General features: G+C 36.9%; 1 protein-coding gene across 1 annotated transcript in view; it reads left to right on the top strand.

The window, feature by feature from the left end:
* Nucleotides 1-12189, top strand: part of CNTN5 (contactin 5) — a 255596-nt gene that overhangs the window by 155731 nt on the left and 87676 nt on the right. The gene's annotated exons all lie outside the window — the stretch shown is intronic.

Below are 12189 nucleotides of genomic sequence, written 5' to 3'. Positions count from 1 at the left end.
CCCACACACATCCAATCACAAGCGTTCCTTATACATTTGTTCATAAATATATTAAATAATGAAAGGGTCATCACATATTCTTGTCCTACTTCCCATTCAGTGTTGAGTTAAACATTTTATCCTTTACATTCCATCTTCTCTTATCAAATTCAGCAAAAAGAGCTTACATCATGACTGTGTGGAGCTGTTTTTGTTATTTGGAGTAAAAGCTTCAATCCTGTGGATCCCCTGCATTGAATATGATATTCTTTTTAAAAGCATGCATAAAGGCTACAATGGAAGATGAGCAGTTGCATAACGTCATTTATTTTTTATGTCATGAATGGACCATTTGTTATGACCTGCCTTTTGTTTAACACTGTAAAGTACATTTGAACATGGGCATCTGTGTACTTTATCAGAATTTGCAGTTCACATCACTTCTCCCATTTCTCTCCAATTATTATGAAGCATATATGTATCAGTATCAAAATCATGTGGAAAGGAATATTGATGTGGTTGCACACCTAAATTAGGATTCCTTTTAAGTGGAGCTGTAATCAAGTTCGCAATTCACTTGTGACCATTGTTCATCTTAAAGAGAGAAAATAGGTATGGATGCAGAAAGGAAGCAGAGTGGGAATTTGCAGAGATTTGGCAAAAAAAAAAAAAAAACCACCCTAAAACCAAGCATGACAGATCTTTAACTCATCAGTGCTGCCCTATAAATCTGGCAAGGGCCAAATCTGGAGAGAAATTGGAATAGGAATACAATGTTACCCATTGCCCTGTACAATGCATCATCAAAACAAGAGCCCAATTGAAGATGTAAATTTGCAGAAAATTTGCATATACTATTAACAGGTTGAAAAATGGTTTCCCCAACAAAGAATGGGGTTAAACTGCCAGAGTTAGTGATTAAACTGGATGGTATCTGTGGTGGCCAGTTGTTTGGGAATTCTTGTGACCATAAGCCAAGGGTCTGAGTCTTAAGAAGGAAAATATACATTGATTTATTTGCCCCAAATCCAGGAGGCATAGACATAAGAAAACCTCCTGAAATGTCCTAAGAACATAAAGAATAGCAAAATAAATTTAACTGATTGATTAAGATAGTAACATTACTTTTCATTAAAATTAATCCAAAAATGGGGTAAAATAAAACAAGCCACTAAAATGATTCAAAAAGTTAAAAGTTAAAACAATATAACAGAGCTATTGCAACAGGTAACTTCACTGTGAGAGGAAGAAGAGAGTAAATGCACTCTACATACAGAAACCTAAATATAAATCAGTAAAATTGTTTTACCTTAACTTACATTTGAGGAAAACCTTAGAAATTCATTTTTAGAGGGTATCAGTGGTATAAAAGAGCCAATTTGGTGTAGCGGTTAAGGCACCAGGCTAGAAACCAGGAGACCGTGAATTCTACTTCCACCTTAGGCACAAAGCCAGCTGGGTAACCTTGGGCCAGTCGCTCTTTTTCAGCCCTAGGAAGGAAGCAATGGCAAACCACTTCTGAAATCTTGCAAAGCAAACTGCAGGAGCTTGTCCAGGCAAAGGCACCAAGAAAAGTAAAATCAACAAAAACTGGCAGCCACAGCCATGCAATTGAACTTCAACTGCATAGTTACAGCTGCCATCTTGAATTTTTATATAACACTCCCCCCACCCACCCAGTGGTTCCACTGGAAGGTGGGCAGAATTCTTTGTAAAAATATTTGTAAAAATCTTTTGGATTTTTGATGAACTCTTTCCAAGAAGAAAAGACTAAAAATGGAGTCTTGTGTATAGGAATCTAAGTTAAAAGCCTTCCTGGAGACAGACTGTTATTTTATCTGGTGTCAGTTTATCTTGTCAGTGATGAAAATAAATAAATAAGCAAATAAATAAGCAAATAAATAAATAAATGCCTGCTTCCGTCTGTTAATGATTCTGTCATCAGCGTCAGAACTGGGTGTGAAAACAAGAAAAGTGGGATTGAAATCTTTTCTCTCAGCCAGAGAGGAATTCAGGGCTCATGAAGTGAGAATTATGAGCCTCTTGCAGTTTTTCTTCCAAAGTCTGACATTTCTATTTTTAATTCAAAACAACTTCAGATTGAAGCCTTCCGGCTTCACCTACTTTGTCATTGTTATTTATGGCATTTCTCATTGCAACACTCAATCAATCAGTCCTAACTGAAATGGAACATGTGTCTAAACAATTTGGAATTTGCAAACTAAAAATTCATCAGAAAGTCATATTTGACATTAGCTATGCTGTCGACTATATAAATCAGAGAAATTTGGGGAATAATACTATATATTTATGGAGCTTGAAGAAAGCTTTAATATTTGGTTGGGCTAAGTTTTAAGTGCAGTCACTGAAATCTGGCAAAGTATTTCATCCAACAAGGAATTCACCCTTTCACTTGAAATGTTACTTTGGGCATTTTAGAAGCACCTTTATCTCATCAGTGTGCCTTTATTCCCAGGAATGGTGATGTATCTTTTCAAACAGAGAATGGTCAGCCAATCAAAAATAAATAGATTATGTTACCTGCAGTTAATACTGCAGCAGCATTCAAATAACCTTGTGAAGAAATAGGTTCCAATTGAATGGACTACATTACAAGGCTCATTTTAATAATAAATATGATTCCACTCAACAATTATTACTCCAAGCACAGAGACACTTTCCATGTAAATATTCAACTGCCAGCTTTAAAGTTAAGAAATTCTCAACATAGCCACTGACGTTAAAATTGGTTGTACTTCATGGAAAAATAGAAGTAAGATTGATATTCATTATGCATACTGGCATGTGCATAATATATAGCTCTGTGCTGCTTCTGTACTTTCCTTAGCAGACTTTTCCAGGAGGTGGTAGTGTAGGAGGAGAGATCAGATAGGTGGTTGCTTAGTTGTAAAGTACCACAAAGATTTGTTCTCTGCCTTCTGCTGTTTATCATTTATCTGGAGCCATTGGGGGAGGTCATCAAGCAGTTTGGGGTCCAGTACCATCAGTGTGTTGATGATACCCACTTCTACATCTTGCCCCTGGTTGTGACTCAATGCCTGAATTTTATGAGGTCTGGATGGGAGAACTGAACAGCAAGTTGCTATTTGTGCCTTGGAATTCTCTCTCAGCCCCGGTGTTTACTTTAGGCAGGGAGGCACTCAGGAGCAGGTTTCCATATTGGGGGTCCTCCTTGACTCATGGCTTCTGGTAGAACAGCAGCTGTAGGCCATGGCCATGGGAAAGGCTTTTGGTGCATCAGTTGTGGCCTTTCCTGAGATGAGAGGATCTTGTGACAGTGACTCATGCCCATATCACCATCTAGACCACTCTAGATGAAGCTACCTTTCAAAACCATCTGGAAACTTCAGACAATACAGAATGCAGTGGCCCTGATGCTTGTCAGCAGTTATTGCTAGGAGCGTGTGATATTGCAAGCCCTGTACTGATTTCCTATTAGCTTCAAGATATAATTTAAAGCATTGCTGCCAGGCTACCTACAGAAGTTGGCCCAGCTGTTACAATTGTGCCCAGAAAAGCAGCTGATCATTCCCCACTTTCAGAAGATCTGTGGAGGGAGGGGATGCTTGGAAGTGTTTGTCAATGGTGTCACTAGCTCTTTAGAATGCCTTCTACTTAAGGTTAGATCTGTTTCTCCCTTGGTCACCTTCTGGAAGACGTTAAAGACCAAGCTATTCTGAAGGACATTTGGATTGTGACTCCTCATTGTTTGGTATTGTTTTTAGTTTTATGATTTAGTTTATGGTTTTTAGTTCTTTTCTGTATTTACGTATTTTTGCATTTTCATTTTATTGTATTTGAAAGCCACCATGTATGTGTGTGTGTGCAAAAAAATCTAATAAATAAACAACATTTGGTAAAATACCAAGTTTGTAGAAGTATCCCCACTCAATAAAAATGTTAGAAAAAAATCGAGATTCCAAAAATCCCAATGAGGATTGGACATGTTCAGTGGCAACAGAAGTCTAATTGACTATTGTGGCTGAGGGCAGGAGAAAAATTGGGTGAGCACATGACTATAATAGAACAGCCTGGGCAGGAATTAGGCAACTATCCAGCTTAAATTTTGTCTTTAAGGTTTCCCTGTTCTTTTTTTGATGTCTCTTTGAACTTACAAGGTGACTACAACTTAATTCTGAACACAACATTATGTCTTGCAACATTTTACTGCAGATCCCACTTGTATACCTTTATTTATCATCAGGTTTTGATGGCAAGTTTCTATTTTCCTTTAAGTCCTTTGAGAGTTGAATGATGCTCAGAATAGGAAACTGGTTTTTTCTAAAGACTTAAAAAGACAACTGCCCCAAGTTTATCACAGAATATGTATGCACGTACACATGATTTAAATTGACTGGGAATGAGCTAATTTTCTCCTTTTGTCAGTCATGAACCCAAAGAGAGATTTACAATGGTGAAGGGATAATTCACATTTTGTCCTAAATCTATTGTTCTCAGAATCTAATGAACAATCTAGGAATTGATGCCAAGGGAAATAATATTAAATATTCCATCAGCTTCAAACCATATAGAAATTGATTCTAAGCCGAAATTATATATAGGTTCCAAAACTGGTTTTGCTTGGATTTTTTTTTTCTTGTTTACAGTACTAAAGTCACATTTTTTAAAGAAGTTATATTTTATGTGATTTTGGCTTGCTTCTATTTTGGATAGCAATTCCTCAGGTTATTATATTACTAACAGTCCCTGTTGTTGCTGCTGTTATAAATTAATATCCAGTTCTTTCCAGGAAAGGAAAGTCTCAAGAGTTTTTTAAAATACCCAGCATTTTAAAAAAACATTACGACAAGCTGAAAGCAGCAGCAAAATGGTAAAGAATCAAAATTAGCAATCAGGGAACCAATTAAACAAGGTGTCAACTTGCAATCCATGGGTTACTGTGAGCATCACAGGAGCTCACAGGATAAATCAGATATCCCCCTCAAAGGATGGAGAAAAAAATCCTTGGAGGATCACATCCAATTTCAGATATCCATTCCTCATTGACATCTCTGAAGCCCTTTTTTAACATCAGAGCTGTGCCTTCAAATGAAGTAAAAAAGATATATATCAGAAAGCATCAGGGAAAGATGTGGCTCTATATATCCTTTCCTTTGTAAGACTAGATTAGTTGTTTCTTTCATTTGGGGAAATTGTACTTCAATGGTTCATAAATCTATCCTGGGTGTACATACCATGACTGTCACTAAGATCCATCAGTTATGATGCAAATTCTTAATCTGAGCCATTAGTTCTAGCTTTGTCTACTATCAGCCCTCATTCTGCCTGCTGTAGGCTCTGACATGCTTCCTGGATCAACAGGTCTCTAAGGACCAAAACAAGTGTTCCAATCCCTTGCAGAAAAGTGAGATAAAATGCTTTTTTGTAATATAAAGAAGGTGTAGACTCAATCACCAGCCTTAGTCATACCTGTACCACATGTAGCATTCCCAGCTAACAGTAAGGACAATTCTGACATGTTTTGGCCAGAATGACATAAGGGCAACAAAAGCCCAGTTTCTGTGAAAGCTAGAGTCCCTAAGCTAGAGACTTCCTTGCAAGCCAATATACACTTGTCCAGATCCCATCAACTAACAGGTTTATGTAGTATACTCAGGATGTGAAAAGAAAGAGCATTGTCCCTAATTGTGACGCTTTACTAAGATAAAGTTTTGAGGTTAAGGTAAGGCAGAACAGACTTCCGCTCCATCAGTCACTGCATATCCAATATCATTCCAGCCAGTTACCTATTAAGATTTGTGGCCAAAACCTGCCTCACCTAAAGCAACCAAATCACTTTGAATATACAACGTAATTTTATTTACATGCATGCAAGCAATAATACCATATATACTGGACCCCCAGCAAAGCTTTGATGCTTTGCTGAGTGGCCATGAGCAAAAGCAGAAACAGAGCTTATATCCCTTTGGCCCACTACACTGCAAAGGCAAGACTAAGGAAAAGTCAGACTCAGTGGAAATTACAGCATGATGTCGGAATATTTGAGATAAACCCCTCCATGGGACCTTATTATTATTTATCCCTTCATACTAGCTCAGCATGCTAGCCATACTACCTTTGAGATATGGTCAGTGAATAGAAACAATGTGGTTTACTGGGCCTGACTGTTTTCTCCGTGTTGCCACTCAGGGTCACTTCAGCTTGCTGTGAATGCTTTCTTACAAGGGCACTTTAAGCAGTTCATATATACTGGGGGGCATCCCATAGGTAGTGAATGCAGCTTACATGTGTATGGGGGGGGTACCTTTTACCACCACAAGACTCTGAGAGGTCTACGAGAAGAATGTTCATTTTGAGACCACCTCTTATCACTGCATCCCTATCAATGTATTTTTCCTCCATTTTTTTAGTCCACTGAAGTAGATGGGAATATCTGGGAAGAACAAATGTTCCAAGAATCCTTAGGTCTATCATTTAAGTGAAAGATTTGGCTGACTTGAATGAAAAAGTATTCATCTGCAGAAGTATCCATGGGGAGAGTGGCAGGTGGAGGGGAGCAAATGATGAAAGGAGCGTTGTGCCATTGCAATTGTGTCTTTTCTGCATACATCATGTTGTCACATCCTCATGCAAAAGGGTCAGGGCTTACATCACAATACTGCATTCATCATTTTTATGGAAATCTTTAATCTTGCAGATGTCTCTGATCAGTTCAAATTATGAACCATGCTTTGGATAGGTCCCCTTCCATGTGTAGTAAGTCCCAACAATTTTTTTTTTACCTCTGGTATTAACCATCATCAACTTCCTTCTAATTAGGTTGCCAATACTGAAAATAGCAAATTCAATAAATAGCAGGACTATGCTCACCTCTACTCCTCCAAAACAAAAATAAAATCCAGTAGGTTATTTTATTTATTTATTTATTCAATTTCTATAGCCGCCCATCTCAGCAAGTGACTCTGGGCAGCTATGTTGTTATGTTGTTTTCTGGGTTACACAAAAACTTTTAGCCAAGCAGTAACACCCTCCCAGCTGCTTTAAGATGCAAATGTTTATGAGTCTAGGGTGAAAGAGATGGAGAACTCAGAAGACAGTCAAGGAGAAATAAAGGTTTGAACTATTTACAAATACTTGTCCTCATTCCACATAATCTACCTTAAAGAATATTGACAGGTTCTATATCTGAGTTAACACAAAGAGACAGATTGCTCTGATCAAACCTCTGCAAAAGACTTTGGGGTAATAAGAGTCAGTCAGTGCAGCCTTCCAACATGCTTTGCATCTAAAAAGCCCCCCTTGTGAACCTTCAGCGCAAACTAATTCCATACCCCCAGTGGCCATGTCATCTGAGGAAAGTAGGAAACTAGACCATTTAAGCTACATGCTTTTCTCTTTAACCCACTTGCTGATTTGGGGCTTTTATTACCATATCTTTGCTCTCCCTGTGATTAAAAAAAAAAGTTCTGTATTAATTTCTGCTCATTCTTCTCTGGGCTGTGATGGAATCTATTTGGGGGAAATAATAGTTCTGTCTCGTGGAGATCCATGATGTATGTTTTTGTGAGAGAGAGACAGACAGAGAGAGATCCCAAAGTCTAAACAATGGATTGATCAGATGACACTGATTTTTCTTTGCCTCTCTATTGACCTACATTCAGTCTGGTAGCCGCACCATATTAATCCTATTATTAGAAAGTGAGGTTGAAGAAAGCAGTGCTCATATCTTAATTACATGATTAAACAGTGAATTTGATGTCATCTCATTCTTCAAATTAAAATAAAAAGGTGTTGGTTTTTTGCTTAATATTTTCTAAAACCAAGTAGTAAGTGGACTTGGCAGAAATATAATAGCAAGCAGAAAGGAAATAAATAAGCATTTCTGTAGGTACTGGGGAAAAGCAATCATTGCCAAGGCTTTTTGCCAGCTCCACCTGTCAAAATGGAACCCAACAGTAAACCTTATTTCTCGTGGTAGCTTGCAAGTTACGTTGTAATCATTCCTATCTGACTTTTATGTGGGTTGTATTATTTATATATTTATAGCTAGGGATCAGAAGGAATTTATTTGACTTACAGGTTATTGTGAACTTGCCTGATTCCCACCTCTTAAAGTTACACATGAACTAGAAGACAATTAATCTCTATTCCATTTTTTTTCCAATTTTGCAAAGCAGTCTTGCAAATGAAAAATGTGCATATTAGGGGGAAATGCATATAAAAGCTCATACATTGGTAAAACAGCATACAAAAAAGCATTACATTAAAGTAAATATAATGAAAAGTGAGAACAAAAGTACATAGCAAGGTAATTGTGTATGAAAATATGTGCAAATCTTCATGCAGACTTTATAAAAACAGAACTGGATGCAGAAATTGAATAGAATGTACTTGACACTGGAAAAACGAGAAGCTATCTAGGTTTTTCATTTGTTAGATTTATATCCTGCTATTCCTCCCAGGAGTTCAAGCAAGTATACCTACTTTTCTGTCCTCCAATTTTCCAATAACAACTCAGTGACACTGGTTGGGTTGGGTTGAGAGATTGATTGACCCAAAATCACCCAATGAACACTCATGGAAGAGATGGATTTGAACCAGAACTTTCCAACGTAATCCAACTTTAAACCCCTACATTATACTGGCTAAGGCTCAAATTACACGGCACGTTGCATACATGTGGTATAAATGACTTTTTTCTTTTTCTACAGTTTTATTATTTGGTCAATCCAGATTTGCACCACCACATGAAGAAGAAATCTTCCTCACTTGCACTTCTTTTCAGAATTCCCCCTTTCTGGTACATGAGTAAAAAGAAGAATATTCATTGTCAACCAGTGATGTTCTTCTCTTCATTTTAATTTTTTGGAGGGGAGTGCAACTGTGCCTTTAAACTAATGTAAAATAAATGAATTAATAAATAAATCCTGAAAGGGTCAACTGGATGCTGTATAAGCAGCTTATTTTTGGCTGGTTGTATAACACAACCAGCTCAGTTCAAAAATGAGCAGCTGCAGTTTTACAACATTCTGGGTTGGTTAGTTTTAACCTTAGTTAAGTTTTCACATGGCTTTTCATGCGGTAGAAACTCACATTATGTGACTTTACCTAATTCTCACACATCTGTCCTGTTGTTTATTCCTACATGGATCACATAATTAATGTGATTTTTTTAAAAAAAATTAGGCAGCAACTCTGTTAGGGAGATTTGGTTGACAGAAGGTATTTGATGTTCATCATAGCTGAGTCAAGATTTAAAACAGTATTTCTCATATCCACTCCCATTTCACAAATCCTTACATCATACCAGGCTTCCTAACTTGATATCCTTTGAAATTGGAAATGATCTCCCAGACTTCACTACATTTGGCGAATGCCAGATGGAGTAAGCCTTACATTAAACTTAACATAAGCACCATTTTTAGTCATTCTGTAGCTTTATTTATTTGTTTTAAAAATTAGTTTTAGAACACATGAAACAAAGTTTGGTCCTGAACATGGGAAATTTTCTTCTGCAGAATCACATTGTAAATTCTAGATGGTGACAATTGACTAAGAACTTTATAGGTTTACCTATAATTTTTTACCTGAAATAATAGAAATTAAATCTGAGAACAGCTGAATTCAAAGAATACATTCTGCCAAACATTTATAGCGGGCCCCCAACATCTGAGCTTTGATAAGATAATTAAGGTCTTATAATTACTACCAGAAGAAGGATTTGTTGACTGATTCAGCAGCAACATGGATGGCATCTCCACTAGCCTTACTTTGCACCATAGAACACTCATATTGGTTTGCTTCTCATGTTACACTAAGCCTTAATCCCTATGTTTAGTTTTGCCTTTGCACAGGAGTGGGTAGCTCATGGGCAGGAAGTGGCCATCAGCTAACAGACTTAACATATCTGTCCTTTTAAAATACCCCCAAAGCCTGGAAATGTTTCCCTTTGCCCATCTGTCAACATCATCTCACTGAGGCACCCTCAAAGGGCAGACTAATGTTTAAAGTTTTCTACCTGTGGCTTTACAGGTTGCATGAACCCAGCCATTAAAGTTTATGGAATAATTGAATATGTATCCAGCCAGATATAGCTTACTCAACAAACCATATTTATTCAATTAGGGCAATGTGGAGATCAGGTCATGTGCACTTTCTTTTTAAGAAGCAAGGGTTCTCCAAGACTACTACTATTACCACTATTACTATTACTGCCCAGAGTCCCTCTGGTGGGAGGAGATGGGCAGTGAAAAAATTGATAAATAAATAAATTACTGTTACTATCATTATTCATGCAAGTTTCTGGAATAATGTAAACAAAGATTGAGTCACAGCATGTATTATCCCATTAAGCTATTAGCTTCCTTCTTTGTTTTTTGCTCTTGCTTCACTTATAAACTTGGTGATCATCAATCACACCTTCACAAATCTGAGGCTACAGTATTGTAATCCACAGAATGAAGATCAACAAGAAATGTATCCAGCATGAGTAGATGGAAGGAATTCAGCTGTGAACACTTAACTCTCCTGTTATAAATTTGTCACTCTCCACATTCAGCATTTAGCAAGCAACTTGTCTTACTTTTCCATGCCCTAGATTTTCTTTCTTTACCTCATTGATTGAATTGTTTACAGCACAGTCTGAATTCACAGTTCAAGAAGCACATTGGAGCACATTTTTCATGGCAATCGGGACCTTTTTGCCTGATAATTTTTTTTCAACTGCATACAACAACAACAACAGAAATTATAATTTATTTCCCCTCAATTTGTCTTGGCTTGGCTTGGAAAGAGCTCCTAATTCTACACAAGAGCATGTGTCAGGTTGGTGAGAGAAAAAGAGAGAGAGAGAGAGAAGTGAAGATTTTGTTATATATGCATGACATAATGATTAGCTTTTAAAGAAGCGTCTTCGCTCATATGAACTTATCTGAGTGGCATGTGACTTTCCCAGTTATAGTGTAGTATATGTGAAATACTGTTCCCAGGAGGCATGCTTGTCACACAGATTTAGTACCAAGTGAAATACCTATCCCTCAGGGCCACCAACAAAATGTCGCAGCATGAAATACTCCTTTGTAGTGTTTCTGTAATCTGATGAACCCTCTTCCATTCCATGCCCACTTCTACCTGTTTTCCCTTTACTTCATTCTGTAGCTCATTTTTCATTGTATTTTAGCAAAACATGGGGCTTCCTCAAGTCCATTTATGCCTGACAGGTGCTAGTTTGGCTACTCTTACTCATCTGTCAGTATCAGAAATTGAGGAAACGATTTGCACAATGTTAATGATTATAGAAAGTACTATTTCTACTGCATCAGATGTGGATATGGATTATATAGATATAGATATAGATGATATAGATATGGATATATTTAAAAGTTTTAAAAAGGAAGGTAAAAACTAAAACAAACTAATATAAAGTAAGGTAGAAAAAGAAAGAAATCAAAGAGAAAGCTTAAAGAGCAAGAAAGGGGAAAAAAAGTAAAAGAAACATAGAAAAGAAAGAAAAAAGATAAAAAGAAGTGGCTTCCAATCTTCTTTCCAGAAGTTATAAGTACAATTATAAATTTACCTCTTTCTCTAGTTACATGTCTCTCTTCTTTCTATAATCTATCCTGTCTAATCATCAAAACCGTAAATCATAAGTTCATTTTTTTCTGTTTTCTGAAAAAAAGTCCGTAACAGGTTACCAGTCAGCAATAAATGTAGATATTGTCTTTTCTCTAATCAAAGAAGTCAACCTGGCCATACTAAATCAAATATACTGACATATATCAGGTGGATGTGCGTATCATGATCCCCTGCGAATGCCATGCTTCAGTGAATTAAGGAAGGAGTTCATGATGTTCCTGAGAACATCCAGTTAATGGGGTGGAGCATTAAATTCCCCCTGGTCAAGCATGTCACCCAAATTGGCATTAAAGGGTCGATGAAGGGTAAAAATAAAATGTGTATTATTATGGTATGGGAGGCAATACTCTATATGGCTTCTATGTTCAGAAGTAGCATCGCAGTTCTCATGAAGTTTAATTCCACCCTTCAATTTCATTTTGATAATATGCTATGCAACTGTAATAAAGGAAAATAATATGCATTTGTAGCCAAAATTCATTTATTATCTTCATGCTACACTGGCATAGAATATACTATAAATCATCTTTTGGCTATATTCAATTAATTTTCTCTTCTTTCCCCCATCTGCTTCTTCTTTTTACCATGTTTTTG

This window comes from Candoia aspera, chromosome 5 (assembly GCF_035149785.1).
Source record: "Candoia aspera isolate rCanAsp1 chromosome 5, rCanAsp1.hap2, whole genome shotgun sequence".
In the NCBI taxonomy this organism is placed as follows: Eukaryota; Metazoa; Chordata; class Lepidosauria; order Squamata; family Boidae; genus Candoia; species Candoia aspera.
The sequence above is the reverse complement of the archived record's forward strand: the minus strand, read 5'-3'. Positions and strand labels throughout refer to the sequence as shown.